This window comes from Artibeus jamaicensis, unplaced genomic scaffold (assembly GCF_021234435.1).
Source record: "Artibeus jamaicensis isolate MK-2021 breed Jamaican fruit bat unplaced genomic scaffold, CSHL_Jam_final contig_851, whole genome shotgun sequence".
NCBI lineage: Eukaryota > Metazoa > Chordata > Mammalia > Chiroptera > Phyllostomidae > Artibeus > Artibeus jamaicensis.
Genome location: NW_026521986.1, coordinates 19,765,153 through 19,779,744, shown reverse-complemented (window position 1 = coordinate 19,779,744; position 14,592 = coordinate 19,765,153). Strand labels below are relative to the sequence as shown.

Here is a 14,592-nt window from a genome sequence, read left to right as displayed (position 1 = left end):
TTACCCTTCTCTGGACATGCCACCCTTTGGGACAAGTTCTTAGGATAAGGCTAGAATTTTCAAGGTGTTAGAAACAAAGCTATTGCAATAAATCTCAATTAAATAAACAACTTCATTATTAAAAAGATACTTTTATATAATTACTGCCACATCACAAACCCTAAAGCAACCAGTGGGAGCAAACTCATGGTGGAGCTCAGTGATCTTCTCACATAAGCACAAGCTCTGATCCTCAGCCATAGGCATAGCTGTTTACTGGATTACACTACACTTCTGAGCACAGAATCACAGAAGCATTACTAGAAATGTCTCTGTGTGTTTCTAATATTTTTAGACATATTTCAGAGTCTCTGACAAGTCGAAAATGTTGCTAAGTGTTTACTCTATATGTCTCATCTTTATTAAATTAGCAAATATTGGGCAAATCAGGATTTTCTTTTATGTTAAAACAATAAATTGGACCATCTCACCCTTGTCCTCATAACTTTTTGTTTAGTTTATCACTATTCAAAGTTGGAAGTTAGTAACGCTAAAGCAAAAGGAGCAATTTACCATGAAGGATTATTTTTACTAGACAAATTTCAACACAGTATAAATCAGTTTGTGCTAATGTTACAACTTTTTACTTTTGCCATTTAGTAAACAAATAACAGCCTATATTCCACTCTTTCTATTCACATCATAAACTTGTATATTATTGGAGATTTCTGTATGTATTAGGAAAAGGGAAAAGTTGCTGGAAAGACAGATTCGGGACAAAATTCATCCCCAGCACTTAATAGCTGTTTCCTCTTGAGTAGTTTTATAAACCTGCTTGTATCACAGTTTTCTTCGTTGTGAAATAAGGATGCTCAACATTCATAGATAGATAGTGCTTGGGAAGTTACCAAAAGAAGTGATGCATAGAAAAATCCCCTAAAAGAAAGATTACTAGCACCCATCTGTAGTCATCACTTGGTGCCAGGTCAAATTTTGCCCTAAAACATCTTCATAAATAAATCTAGGAAATACGGTATTCATTTTTAAAAATCCCGGCAGCAACACTGGCTCTAGAAAGTCTCTTGACCTCAATCCTTTCCTGTGTAATTGACAATTCTCTATTCTGCATTTTTACCTATTAGAGCACCTTAAAATTGTGTCACACTTCTGTCTCTTTATTTTTACAACCTATCTTCCTTTCACCTTTTCAGGTGAACATAGAAATATTTCTATTCTTATGGGATTCCTATGATAGGGTTCAACTACAGGTTCCTAACAAATACTTGAAAGAATGAAAAAGGGAATGAATGCACAAAACCAGAGTTCAAAGCTGCAAAGTAGGAGCGTGGGTGAATACGCGACTAAGGGAAGCTCAGGACAGGAGGAACCAGCTTATCAACTGGTTTACAGGCCAGTAGTTGAATGTAGCTACACTTACATGATTCCAGTAAAAAATACTGCTAATATCTAAAACTGTATTTCCATTTTGTAGGCCATGCTTGAGGGGGTGTGTGCATACACCTGTGTATAAAAAATAATGCAATGATATTACCTAATTCAATAACCTTTCTATTCTCAGAAGATAAATAAGAGATAACACACTACTAAGAATTTCCAGTAGGATGTCTTTTTATTTTTAAATTTAAATGTAATGTATAGATATAGTGCTTTGTCTCATAATACTCCAGCTGCATCTCTTAAGATAGAAAAATAATGATAATGACTTATAAGAAACCATTCCACATGGCATGGGAACTGTAGCCTAGGCCCTGTTTTGGAAAACCGACAGGGAGCTGGGTCAGCAATCGGGACCCAAACCCATGGGTAGGTTTTCCAGAGGGGAATCAGGTCTGCATTGTACCTAGGCTGCTTTGAGGCTTGCATTTTGCTAAATCTTCCTCGCCCTAATTGAGACAGCAAATGTTTACTGCATATCTTTAAAGTAGCTTCCTAAAATCTATGCTAAACCTCCCAAGAATGAGTGTAACCAGTTCAACCACTTTTTCCTTTGCATTTGCAAATATCCTTCTTCTTTGATATAATTAGCAACATGCTCTCCTTTGTTTTATGCAAAGGGTTGAAGGAATCCTCTCCTTTATTTTCTGTAAAGGGTAACCACCTAAAGCGAATCTGTGCATAGTAAATGAGGACCATCCTTGATGTAAGGTGCCTAGAAAAGCAATAAAAGCTTGTCCAGGCAGGGGTCAGGGGCCTCTCTCACTCAGAGTGGCCACGCTGTCTTTCTTTCTCCACAGGACTTCTGTAACCCGTGTGAATTTCTTCATTGCATCCACGGCACATGGACCCCCGCATCAATGACTTTGAAAGTGCCAGCCAATATATAATCTACACTCAAATCCTTAGTTATTTCAAAACTTGCATTTGGTAGCTGCTTTTGATCAATCATGATCCTAGTCAGGATTCTGCAGGTAGTTATTATCTCTTTAATTTCTTAAACCAGAAGAACACCACCTCCCCCTGCTTCTTTGTCATTATTATCTTTCTCCTGTATTAGTTTTCTGTTGTACTGTAATAAATTACCGTAAAGTTCATGGTTTTAAACAACACAGATTTATTCTTTTCCAGTTCTGGAGATCTGAAGTGTAAAATGAATCTTATGAGACTAAAAATCAAGGTGTCATCAGGGTGGCTTCATAAGATAGTGTATGAAAGAAGCCACTCGTCACATCTTCCACTTCTAGAGGCTGCCAGCGTGCCTGCAGCTCCTGATTACATCTCTGTGCTCCTATGGGCACATGACCTTTTTCTCTACTGTAGTCAAATCTCCCTCTGTATCCATCCATTTTTTATGGCATCAACACATTCATTGACCACTCAGATAAACCAGGAAAACCTGTATGCATCTTAAGATCCTTAACCCAAAGTGCAGAATTTTTTTTTAACATATAAAGTAGTGTTGCTGGTGGAAATCAGCCTCCTTCAAGGGATCATTAGAAAACCCTTTCATGGGCCTATACATGGGAGATTGTATTATAGCAAGATTTTTAAGGGGTGGAAATAGGAGGTTGTCCCTGTGCCCCATCTCTCTCCATTCTGCCATGGAAAAAGTCCAACCACTGTAATCAGCAAGGCCAGAACAAAGACCAGAGTCCAGAGTTTCTGTTTCATATTAAAGCTTAGTCCTTTGGAACCCAGGCAGCTGCTAAGTGGTCTCAGTCCCCATCCAGGCAGCTTACTGTTCCTCCTGGCTGTACTGATGTACCCCACCCAGGCCTGGAGCTTGTGTTTGCAGCCCCTGTCACTGCTAGACCCTCATGACTGCTATGGAGAGAACATGCAAACAAATGAGGTCAGTATGTGTTCCTGAGTAAGAGAGTTTCTTTGTTAAATTGGGTTATATTATCATGGGCTTGGATGAACCAGGTACTCTTTCAAAATAACCGATCAACTTCCCAAGCTTTTATAGGTTTCTGATGGGTCCACCCCCTTCCCAATTTATCCCTTTCCCAGGTTAGACTGACAGATGTCTATGGTCAAGCACCTCTCCCTTTGCCATTTCAATTCATACTGGGCATATGTCTATTTCCCCCCATAGTCTGAGTGAGTGGACCAGGGAGATTGAAAAGCTGATCCTTCCTCCCTGTACAGGGGAAGCTGGTGGAGGTGGTTGTTAATCCTCTTTGCAGAGTTGTAATCCCCTGGGAAATGTGTGACGATGTAACTTCCTGGTGAAATAAACTTATGCTCTCCAGTTGATTACTCTTAATAGTGTCTGATTCCCTTTGCTTATTTTCTTTGTTAATATTCAGCTAACTACCTACAGTAAAAATAGCATTCACCGCTTTTGAGAATTAAGATTATTTTAATCTCTGGACATCCTGGAAAGCCATTCCAAGCCTATACAATGTATATTATATGAAATCTTTAAAGAGACCAGGCCAGTTGTCTTTCAGAATTTCCTACATTCTGGATTTGCCTAGTATTTCACTGTGTCATTTTACTTGTTCTTCTATGTCCTATGTTTTTTATACAATGGAGATTAGCTATTAAGACTTCATGAGATCTAGGCTAAAAACTTTTAGCAAAAGTAATATATAGGAGATGCTGTGAACTTCTGGTTATACCACATTGGAGGATATGGACTGTCTGTTCTGCCTCAGTGATACTTGGATGGCAGTGTTAAGGGAGTCACTCTCAGATATCTCTGGTATAATTTTCCTTTGGAAACTGTCAAGACATATTTTGGGATTTTATTTGGATACTCTGTGAGCATCCTATTTTATCTAATAACTTTAGTGAACTTTGATAATCCTACTGTCTCACTTTTTTACTTCCACCTCCTGCAGATCTCTTAAAACTTTGCAAATCTCTTCTTTCTTTCATTACAGATTATGGTTCAATGAGTACAATCTAATCTTTCTTTGATATAAGAAATCTCATAAGCTTGGGGGTCCTCTTTTGAACAGTAATTTTTTCAAACACTAATACAGTAACAAAGAAGAAAATCCAGCTAATTTAAGAGATCCTGTTACAAAAATCCTGATTTTTAAGGGCTTTGAAACAATGACCCTTTTTCTATCTCTTATAATGATTTCTAAACAATAGTCTTTGGACAGGATCCATGAATAGAAATGACATCATAGGTATATCAAAAGAGATCCTGACCTATTGTGTTCTGTTCTTTATATTACAATAGAAGATTATCGCATTTGGAAAGTTGGGGTATTCTGATATCATGTTTTCTGTTGGCTGGGATGACATTTCCTTGATGTGGAAGATTCTCTCCGTGGACCTTATCAGACTCATTTCCCTAGAAAGAAAAGCTTATGGTCAGACGGAGCTCACTGAGAACGTGGTCATGATCACCTTCCCATTTCACTCTCATTCTCAAACGATTACAATCATCTTGCCAGCAGAGACCTGATTGAATTTTCCCAGGAAATTTTATTTGATTGAGATCTAGTGTCAGAGTCTTTTGTGCCCATCCCCAAAACCGCCCCCATCACCAATGATTAAACGACTCTGTTGCCAGTGTAAGTCACAATGCCTAGGGCGATTGCATGCAAGATGCTGACCAGCTGTTTCCTTTCTCCACTACATACTGACTACAAAAGAGAGAGAAAAAGTGTTAGGATCAGGGCTTTAGGTTAGACCAGATTAGCTTCCTGCCTGAAATGTATAACCAAGGCAACCTCTATGATTTTATTTCCTGACTATACATGAGAAAGTGCTAGCCAGATCATCAAATACACCAAAATAAGATGGAAGAAAAGACTGATCCTTTTGAGTTCAAATATTTTAGGTTGTGTATTTTTCCTACAAGGGTACCACAGAGTAAATTAATGTTTAATTTTATTTGATATTGGTTTTTGCCTTCTTTCACTATAGAAGGAACAGCTACTTCACTATATGGAGTTGGCAGGGAAAAACATTTCAGAAAAAGATTGGTATTGTTCACAATATTTGGGTTTATGGCCTTGAAATATAACAGTTTTTCTATCTCAGAAGGGAGAGCATCATCATGGAGTCAGGAAATGTTATGTACATCATTCCTCAATGTACCAGGTGCTGAATAATCCTGGCCCAATGCTCCTGCTGGCAGCTCAAGTTCTGGCAAGCCTGTGTCCCTACCTAAAAGCACTTCACCCATACGAAACTCTTCTCCATGAGCTCAGTCTAGGAAAGGCTTCAGGATCTGGTGGCTCTACCTGGGATACTTGGAAATGATCAGGAATGTTCTAAGAAATGAGTCTCTAAGCACATGATGGGAGTAGAAGTAGAGGATCCAGCCTCCATTTTTGGGCTCTGATCCCAAAGCCTTGTCTGGGCAGAGGGATAGCAATGGTCCTCCAGCCCAGTGGTCCTGAAACTCAGCTGTCCCCTGGGGGAGCTTGTTCAAACATACTGCTGGACCACAGAGTCAGGAGAATTTTCATTTTCCAAAACCTCCCTAGATGATAACTCTGTTGCCAGCACGGAGACCACACTTTCCCATCTACTGTAGCTTCTTTTGCCATCAGAAAGACTCAGCATTGGCTCTTTCAGTGAGTAACCCATTCCCCATGACAGACAGGAACATTCCTTTAAGCAGTGCTTGACCAGCTCTACTGACCCTCCCAGCCAGGAGGGTCTCCATGCCTTCTTCTTCGTGACCACAGAAAAGGGAACACTCATAACTCAGAGAGCTGCAAACTACCAACCTCTCTACTTGGTTTAGCACAAGGTTGGGATACAATTTGTGTTCCTGAATAATTAGTCATTATGCAAGATGCACATTTCTGGCACCAGTGGTCAGTTCATGGATCAGGGAAAACACTTCCTAAGTGACTTGCTAAGACCAGCATTCGTAAGTTGTCTTTCATCACAGAAAAATAGGCCCAAGTCGGTCCTAACTCCCCCACTGGGGTCCTCAATGCAAAAGCAAGACTGTAGAGTGAATACAGTCAGGGCTAAAGTCCCAGAAAAGGGGTCACCTTTTCTGGGACTCTACACATGTGTGTGTCTTACAAGTCCCTGATCTGGGTTAGGTATTTCTGTGGCACATAATTAGCTGTACTCAAAATTGTGTACAATGACACCTAATTTCATAAAACATGCCATCTCTTCATTTTTATTCATTCGTTAAGACAACATTCTTGCAGTTCATAAGATTAAGAAGTAGGAAAGGGGACTAAGAAGAAAGAGATGGACTTTTGTTGTCACAGTTCCACGTGATTAGGTGGGGAAGGCAGCTACTAAATATTACTAATATAAGTAATTACTAATTACACTTTAGTGGAGCATGTTACATAGGAGGCAAAAAGAGCATGTTCTATAGGAGGTAAAGTTTGAGCAGTACACGTTATACATTTACTCAACATCCATTCAACAGATCCATTAATCCCCCACTCTGTGGAAGGCACATTAAGCCACCTGTAAGGCCTTCCAGAACAGTGCTCTCCAAAAGAACTTTCTGCAATGGCAGAAATTGCCTACAGTTTCTGCCCAAGTCTGCTATGCAGCTTCTAACTACATGTGGCTATTGAGTGCTAGAAACGCTGTTAGTGTGACTAAGGAAATCTTTTTATTTGCTTATAAAAAAATTTTAAAAGTCACATGTGGCTAGGAACCACCAAACTGAACACCCCTTGCACTCTCCATGCTAACCCAAGAAAAATACATAATTTTGTAGGGAAAAGAAATTTAAGATATAGGGTTTATTGAGAACCTGCAAAGTTTGGACAACAGATGGAAACCTGATAAGGCAGAAAGCCAAACATTTAGTTCGTACTCAACACATTTCCAGCTTTGCTTATTGCAACCTTCTGTTTTCCTAACTATGTTGTTCACTTTTTACGAATGCGATGCATTTCTGCCAAGATCCTGCTCTTTCTTGCCAGTTTGTCTGCCTCTCTGATTTTTTGCCCCAAGATCTTATTTATGGTTTTCCCCAAAAGTGTTCGGTATTCATCATTTTTTCTTTGCCTTTGGAACTATTCAAGTCTGTGTTGGTCCTCTTTTGGCTTTGACGTATACTTAAATTCACATTCATTCTAAATTTTCTTCCTCAAATTCATGTACCAGAAAAACTGGCACACATTTGATTCAACATTGACCACCCTAACAATATTTTTACACTATTAAAATGTTTTGATTTTTAAAGCATACCCATACTTATTATGTAAACAACCCAGGGAAGTCTATTGGGTGAGTTAGCCAACATCACATAGCCTATTTATATTTATTCGTGCCATTGCTTAGTGTGGGTCCTTCATGAGAATGCAAGCTTCTTAGGGGCAAAAGCTTTGTCCATGTACTAATATGTTCTCACTGCCTAGCAGTGTCTCACCTAGAGAAGATACTCAGAGAATCTTTTTTCTGGATACATAATTCACCAAAGGTCTGACCTCTTGTAACACAGACCATCATCAATCGTATTTTCTAAGTCTTTGTGAAAGGGGTTTGTATTAACTTTCAGTTCTGTATTATGAATTCCATGTAAGTTATTGCACAAAGTTGCCAGCATTCAACTCTTTTCCCAATAAGGGAACAACAGTGGTGTGTCTGGCGCACAGTCAATCACTCATTCATGTCTGAGAATGCACTTGAGAACTTCTCACTGCTAGCCACACTGGAGCAATAACGGAGGGAGAATACAGAATGAGACATTAGGGTGCCAGCTGGTCCCAATGGGATGTACATTCTGTCCTGGCAAATTGCATTTTACTCAAAACGCAATTAAAATTGAGTTTTATTGTCATCTTTAGATATTTTTGGAAAGGGATTCTGTCAGAATAACTTTAGTTGTATTCACTCCAAATTAAGGGCATTAATGAAACAAAAATAAAAATGACAAAAGTGGGTGCTAACTTTATGTTTTGCAGGATGGAGACAGGAGCAGTTTCAGTGAGGTTAGCGTTAAGGCAAGCATGAGCCCAGGTATGTATCACTCCATCAGTTAAATCCAGAAAAAAACAAATCAGGTCCCTCTTTCTTCGTGTTAAAATTCAGCATTGCTTTGCAATAGTGATTCATTCCAGCATGTGTGAGATGGATCATCCAAAAATGATCACTGGCCTCAAAAAACCAAAGCAAAGCAGAGGGGAGGGTGGGAAAGGTACTTGTGCCTTGCCTGCTATCCATCACCACCACGGACAGAGAAGAGGTGGCCCTTTAATAGAAACTGGCTAATTTCTTTAGAAATTTCTCATTAGGCCAGCCCTTCCTTAGCTGCTTCTCCATTAAAATGTGATAAATGAATTCTGCCATTGCCAATTCCAGCCTGTCCTTCTTTCCCTTAATGAAATGAAGACACGTCATGCTGGCGAGCACTCAGGACAGAGATAATTATTCACAGGATGCTGGACGAGCTGCGGTTCCCCAGCCTCTCTCGGCCTCACCTATGCTAGAGATGGGACCTTCAGAGGCCTGAAAGGTGTTCGCATGGGGATTCACTTTCATTTTACTCAGGAAAAATATTCTGTGTGTTTGCACACTGTCTCATGACTTTTTATAGATTTACCTATCTCAGATAAGTGTGTTTGTGTAAGAGTGAGAAGATACAAGTTTGCTACTTGCATTTACTGATTTTAAATATAAATCATTTGAATTTAACATTGTCTTAAAGTAGATTTTTTAAAAATTATATTTTTTTAAAATTTAAGCATCTTGTTTATTATCTAAGAGGAAAAAATATGGTGCTATATTTTAAATGTTCGTTTTCCTTTTAAGATACTTCAGGACCTGGATAGCCACAGCATGCTGACCCTGACAATGTAATTCATTATTTCAAGATTTCTGACACTGCTGACTTCCCTTCGCTACCTTTTACTGGTGTCATTCATTTGATTGAAAATTACATTTTCTATTACTTGATGCATCTCTGCCATTGGGCAAAGGTAACAGATTTGTTCTTGTCGTTTCAAAGTCTTTTTAGTCTTTAATGTTTCTCTTTTCTCCTTTTTTCACAAAAATACACAACTGAACCTACTGTTGTAGAAGGATCTGAAATTCATGTATTCTCAAATGGAAATGGATGCCATTCTAAAATACTCCCTCTAGAAAAGGAATTTGCTCGTTGCCAGAGAATAAGTTTTTAATTTTTTTGAGGTTAAACAATATATAAATATATACAAATGGGTTTTTCTGCGTTGCTTACTCTTGTTTCCTTCTTCCCAGTCAGGCACTGTCTCTACACAAACCATGCACAGGTCTCCCAGGCTGCCCCCATCCCACACAATAGCCTGAAAATGGATGGATACCACACCAGCATCAGGAGAAATTGAACACTCCAAATTTTAGGGAGCTCGTCACAGAGCAAAAGCACTTACATAGTAATATTTTTCTCTTGGCTTGTGTATTCCAGTTATTTATTAATGAGTTTATATCATATTTCTAGGCATTTTCTTTTTGTTCCTGAAGAAGATAAACAACTCAATTGTTTTGGTAAGTTAACTAAGCCCAGTCTTAGTTTCTCAAATCAATAACGCTACCTGTCTAGCAAAATATCAGATTTATTGTCATTTTTAATCTTGTCTTCAAAATTGTCATTGTTATCTCTACCTCCATTGAAAGTAGGCCGGGAATGTTATTTCCGGGTATATATTCAGAAACTGAGAAACAGGAGAGGTCAGTTTCCTACCTGGCTGGTGAGTCTCAGAGTAAATGAGACCCTCCTCTCAGTTCCTTCAGAATTGGCCAGAAGCTTATTGCTAGAATTCATGTCTTGATTTCTCTGTACTTTATTTACAAATCTAAAACCACTAAGTAGTGCTAAAAACACACCAAGAATGGAAGGGAGATTAAGAGGTTAGACGAGAATTGATAACACAGTAAGCAGGCATTTTCTTGATTGTTTCTGCTGCTTTATTTGGAAAATTGAACACATACGCAAAAATGCTTAACTGTGAACAATTGGAAAGCCACATAAAGACCTCAAGCCATCATTTTTCTTGTCACTTTGTCCTTTAATAACAGTAATCGTTATAATTAATATCAAAGACAATGTTAGCACAATACAATTATTGAATAATTACTACTGACCTGTCACTGTGCTAACAATTTTGCATGCATTATCTCATTTTATTCAAAGAATGAAGCTACTTGCTGTGAAGTAACTTGCCCAGAGTCACACAGAGCTCAACTCCGGGAGAGCCAGGTCTCTCTGACTTCTAAAATTGAGTTCTGAACCACCTGACACTACATCGAGTTCTTCTTCTGACTGATGATGCATTGCCTCATTTATATTTCAGCTCTTAACCTCCTGCCCGAGGAGCCTGTGTTCCTCCAGCTACCCTCTAATAAACTGAGATTCCCTCTAAAGATTTCCCAGCAAGAGAGTGCTGTTTAAGATAAAATATATCTTAGAATTTAAAAGACTCTTCTGCTAGCACTGTGCTCTTTAAAATCTGAAGTGCCCACCCCCACGCGTGCTATACGCCACAGCCCGCTTAGCCGGGAACTGATGAGAGCTCAAGCTACAGGACAAACAGCTCTCTCAGTTTTGTGCAGGAGCTCAGCACAAGCTGGCTGATCTACATGTCTGAAAAAAAACAGAGCAAGAAAGAAAGAAAAGGAAAAATGACTTTTTTTTTAAATGATCAGCAAGCCAAACAAAAGATAAATGACAAGGTCGAAGAAGAAAGGGCAGGTACCAAGATTAAAATGCATAGAAACAACTGGCAAACTCTCACAGACTGTGTGAGAAGTGCTTTGCATGGAAGTAGTCATAATCCACACTCTCTTAGAAAACGAGCACCATTGATTGCGAGTTGAGTGTTTGATTTAATAGCACCAAAGGAGCAGTGAATCAGGTCTGCATGATTGCCTGCCTCTATGATGTCCATATCTGTCACATAGTATAGGAAAGGCATTTTGCCTATGCCTAAAAGTCTGGGGCCTCAGATTTAGAGCATTTTTCAATGAATTTGAATCACTAAGAGCCAAAAAGTTCAGGTCTGGAAAGCTCTCCTCTCTCCTTCTTCCCTCCCACAGGTGCCTTTTTGTGAGATAGGCCTGGGCTACATTCTAACCTCCAACTTAACAAAGGTGCTTCCTTTTTATTTTTTATTTTTTTAATTTCTAGCTGGCTTTTTCTTTCAATCATTGTGAGAAATCCAGGGGCTCAGATAGTCTCCTGGAAATTCCTTTCCCTGGTGGCAGGTATTTCATGACAAGGAGTCTCTGTGGGTCATAGAGTTGCCACCTCCTTCTGCCCTTTATTTATTCCCTCCTGGCAGTGTGCACACTGGTGCCTTATCTCCTGTCCAGCCTCTTCCTATTTTCTCTTCCTGCTACTTCCTTTGTTACCCACTTTCATAGCAGTCTGTTGTCGTTCTTTCATTGGCCTTATCATAGTTTAATTATTCTGGGTCTATCTTCACATCATGGCCCTGACATTACCTGGTTTCTTTACTTGTGTTTGTCAGCATTTAGCATGTTATCTGATGCATAGGAGGCTTTATACATTTATGTAGAGTATATCTTTTAATTTTTTATCAGTTGACAATGAGTTAAAGACTGTACCCTCTTAGACCAGCATATTCTTTAGAGCAGACTATAGACACTGTATGATAGGGTCTTGTGAGGGATAGATAAGTGTTAGGAATTTTGCTTATTGAACAGAATATAAACATGTGGTAAATAGCAGTTATAAAATAGTTAATTTTTAAGTAATCTTTAAATTTTCATATACTGAACCTTACCAAATCAAAATCTGGCTCCTGCATACAACACCCTCAGCATGTCCAGGGTACAAGAGGAACTAACTTTGGAATACAACCAACATTTACAAACATTTATTTTCACAACTACACTGTAAGGTAGCTAATTTTATCCAAGTTCTAAGATTTAAGGTAAGCAACATTGAAAGATTCTGAGAGTTAATTGGCTTGTGGTAGATCACACAAATAAAAACGGCAAACCTGACTTGTAACCCTGTTCGGACTATGAGACTATGAAGTGCCCAGAAAGAATTTCTGCTGCACTTTATTGCTTGTATTGGATCAAAAAGCAGGCTTCTGTATTTACAACCCACCCGAGATATTTTGGGTGGTAGCTCAAAATACCATATTGCCACCCACATTCGGGGCTAATTTATGCACTGCCATTTGTGGCCATATTGTTCTTGAGTAAGAACGTAAATTGACCCAATACATCAGCCGGAAGCAGGTCTTCCTTTAACAGCAGATTCAATGACTTGTCACATTTCCAAACTCCTCTGGGTGTCATGAACAGGGGTGAATGAGCACTTTATTTAAAAATATGAAGGAGGTTGCTATTTCTGTGACATCACAAGATTGTAGTTTACTGGTGGATAATACTGACTTTCCCTAATATTATACCAAGTAGAAGTGACTACATTTATATATTTAGGAAATTGAAGTATCTAGGACTTACACTTAGGGGGAATAATTTGGCATGCGAGTAGGAATGGTAGTAAATCATTTTAGAGACACATCAGAGCTATTAGCCTCATGAGATATGGCCTTCACCACAATCACAAACACATTTAGGCCATTAGTATGAAGGGGGAAATGCGACATTTTTCTTCGCTAATGCTTTTAACTCTGACTCACAATGCCCACCCTTTTTTCCTCCCAGGTCACCCTCCAAAGAATGTCTGACTACAGTCTATTCCCACTTCTAGAAAAAAAACAGTATCCTTATTTTTAGAATTTATTCCTTTAAGGTATGGTTTCTTTCTTTAAGGAAATAAAATAAATAGCACTGAATTGTGTTGATACTTGTTATTTGTGGAAAAAAAGAGAGAACAGTTTCAAAAACAAGGATTAAATAAGTAATAAAAATAATTTTAGGAATTAAATGGAAAGAGAAAATGGGAACCATGCATTAAACTCTTTGTTCTTTCAAATATCATGTACATTTTAAAAAGTTATACAACAGTAATAAATCAAGAAATGGAGGTTTTTTCTTATTGATATAACAGGACAATTTTAGATGACTTCAAATTCTAAGAACTAGGGAGGTAGCAGACACAGCTAATATGTTCCAACATAAGAATCTATAAAAATGACATGCTAATAACCTGTTACTGATTATTAAATAAAGGGCTGACTTTCTACTTCAATGGTTTAGGGTTACACAGTTTGCTAAAACCAAGCTCTTGAATTCTAATCCCACCTCAGTCTTTAACAAGCCCTAAGACTTTGGACAAATCATATAATGTCTCTAGGACTTAGCTCTCTCATCTGCATAATTAAAGAACAATAAATTGATCAAAGTCTTCCTGCCATTAAATAATGTTATCATTTGACAGCTATTAATATAGGGTTTTTTTAGTCACTGAAAATATGGAAAAACCACTTCAATAAATATATTGAATGCATACTTTTGCCAAATACTGTGAAAATGCAGAGGTAAAAATAGTGAAGTTTCATTAGCAATTCCCCATCCCAGTCTCAAAGGTAAGAACTTTGCATTGTTATATGTAAAACCCAAGATGTGGGAACACGTAGTAATTTTTTTTCTTTCTTCATCCTATTAGTACTGGCTACTAAAGCTGTAATACAATCTACAGCTGATCACATGGTTATTTTTTTACTCTAAATAATATTGCATATCCAATTTTAAACCTTCTATTTTTACTCATTCAATTGATTGTGGGGGGGTTATTTATATAGAGGCACATTGGGTTTTAGAAGACTTCTTTAAATGAAAAAATAAAAAGTAGTTCCTGGGATTCAGAATAACAAGAAGTTTGCAAGGTTACTGTTTATGCTAAAGGGTTTGGCAATCTGAAATTTTTTTTACCTAAACTGAATTTCCTTTAAATTCTCAAATCCTTTTAAAAGGGAGAAAATGTAGTAACTGCCATTCTGCATTTGGATTTATCAAATCAAATTATCTTATTCAAGATAACATCTTAATGGAATATTGTCAGAGGATTTGTGTCTCCTGCCTGAAAAATAAATGGTTCTCCTGTTAGGCAGCAACAGGAAATAGCCCCTGATGAGGCTCCAATCTATGGACATTATGTCTAGGGGTAAAACTACTGGGGATTGAAGGATCTTCCTCATGCTGAAGTTTTCTCTAGCATAGCTGTGGCAAGTTTAGGTTTGTGACTTACAGTGTGCGGTACTGAATCTCCAAGTACAAGTAAATGACTTGCATGAAATGCCACACATGTGAGTGAGAATAAACATTGCTATTAGA

General features: G+C 38.2%; 1 long non-coding RNA gene across 1 annotated transcript; it reads left to right on the top strand.

Annotated features, from left to right (window-relative positions):
* Positions 1-3,134: 3,134 nt before the first annotated feature.
* Positions 3,135-13,139, top strand: LOC119056395 (uncharacterized). The gene is made up of 5 exons (XR_005083874.2): positions 3,135-3,289; positions 8,304-8,358; positions 9,151-9,317; positions 9,818-9,864; positions 13,021-13,139. It is a non-coding gene; the product is annotated as an uncharacterized LOC119056395 (long non-coding RNA).
* The last annotated feature ends 1,453 nt before the right edge of the window (positions 13,140-14,592 follow it).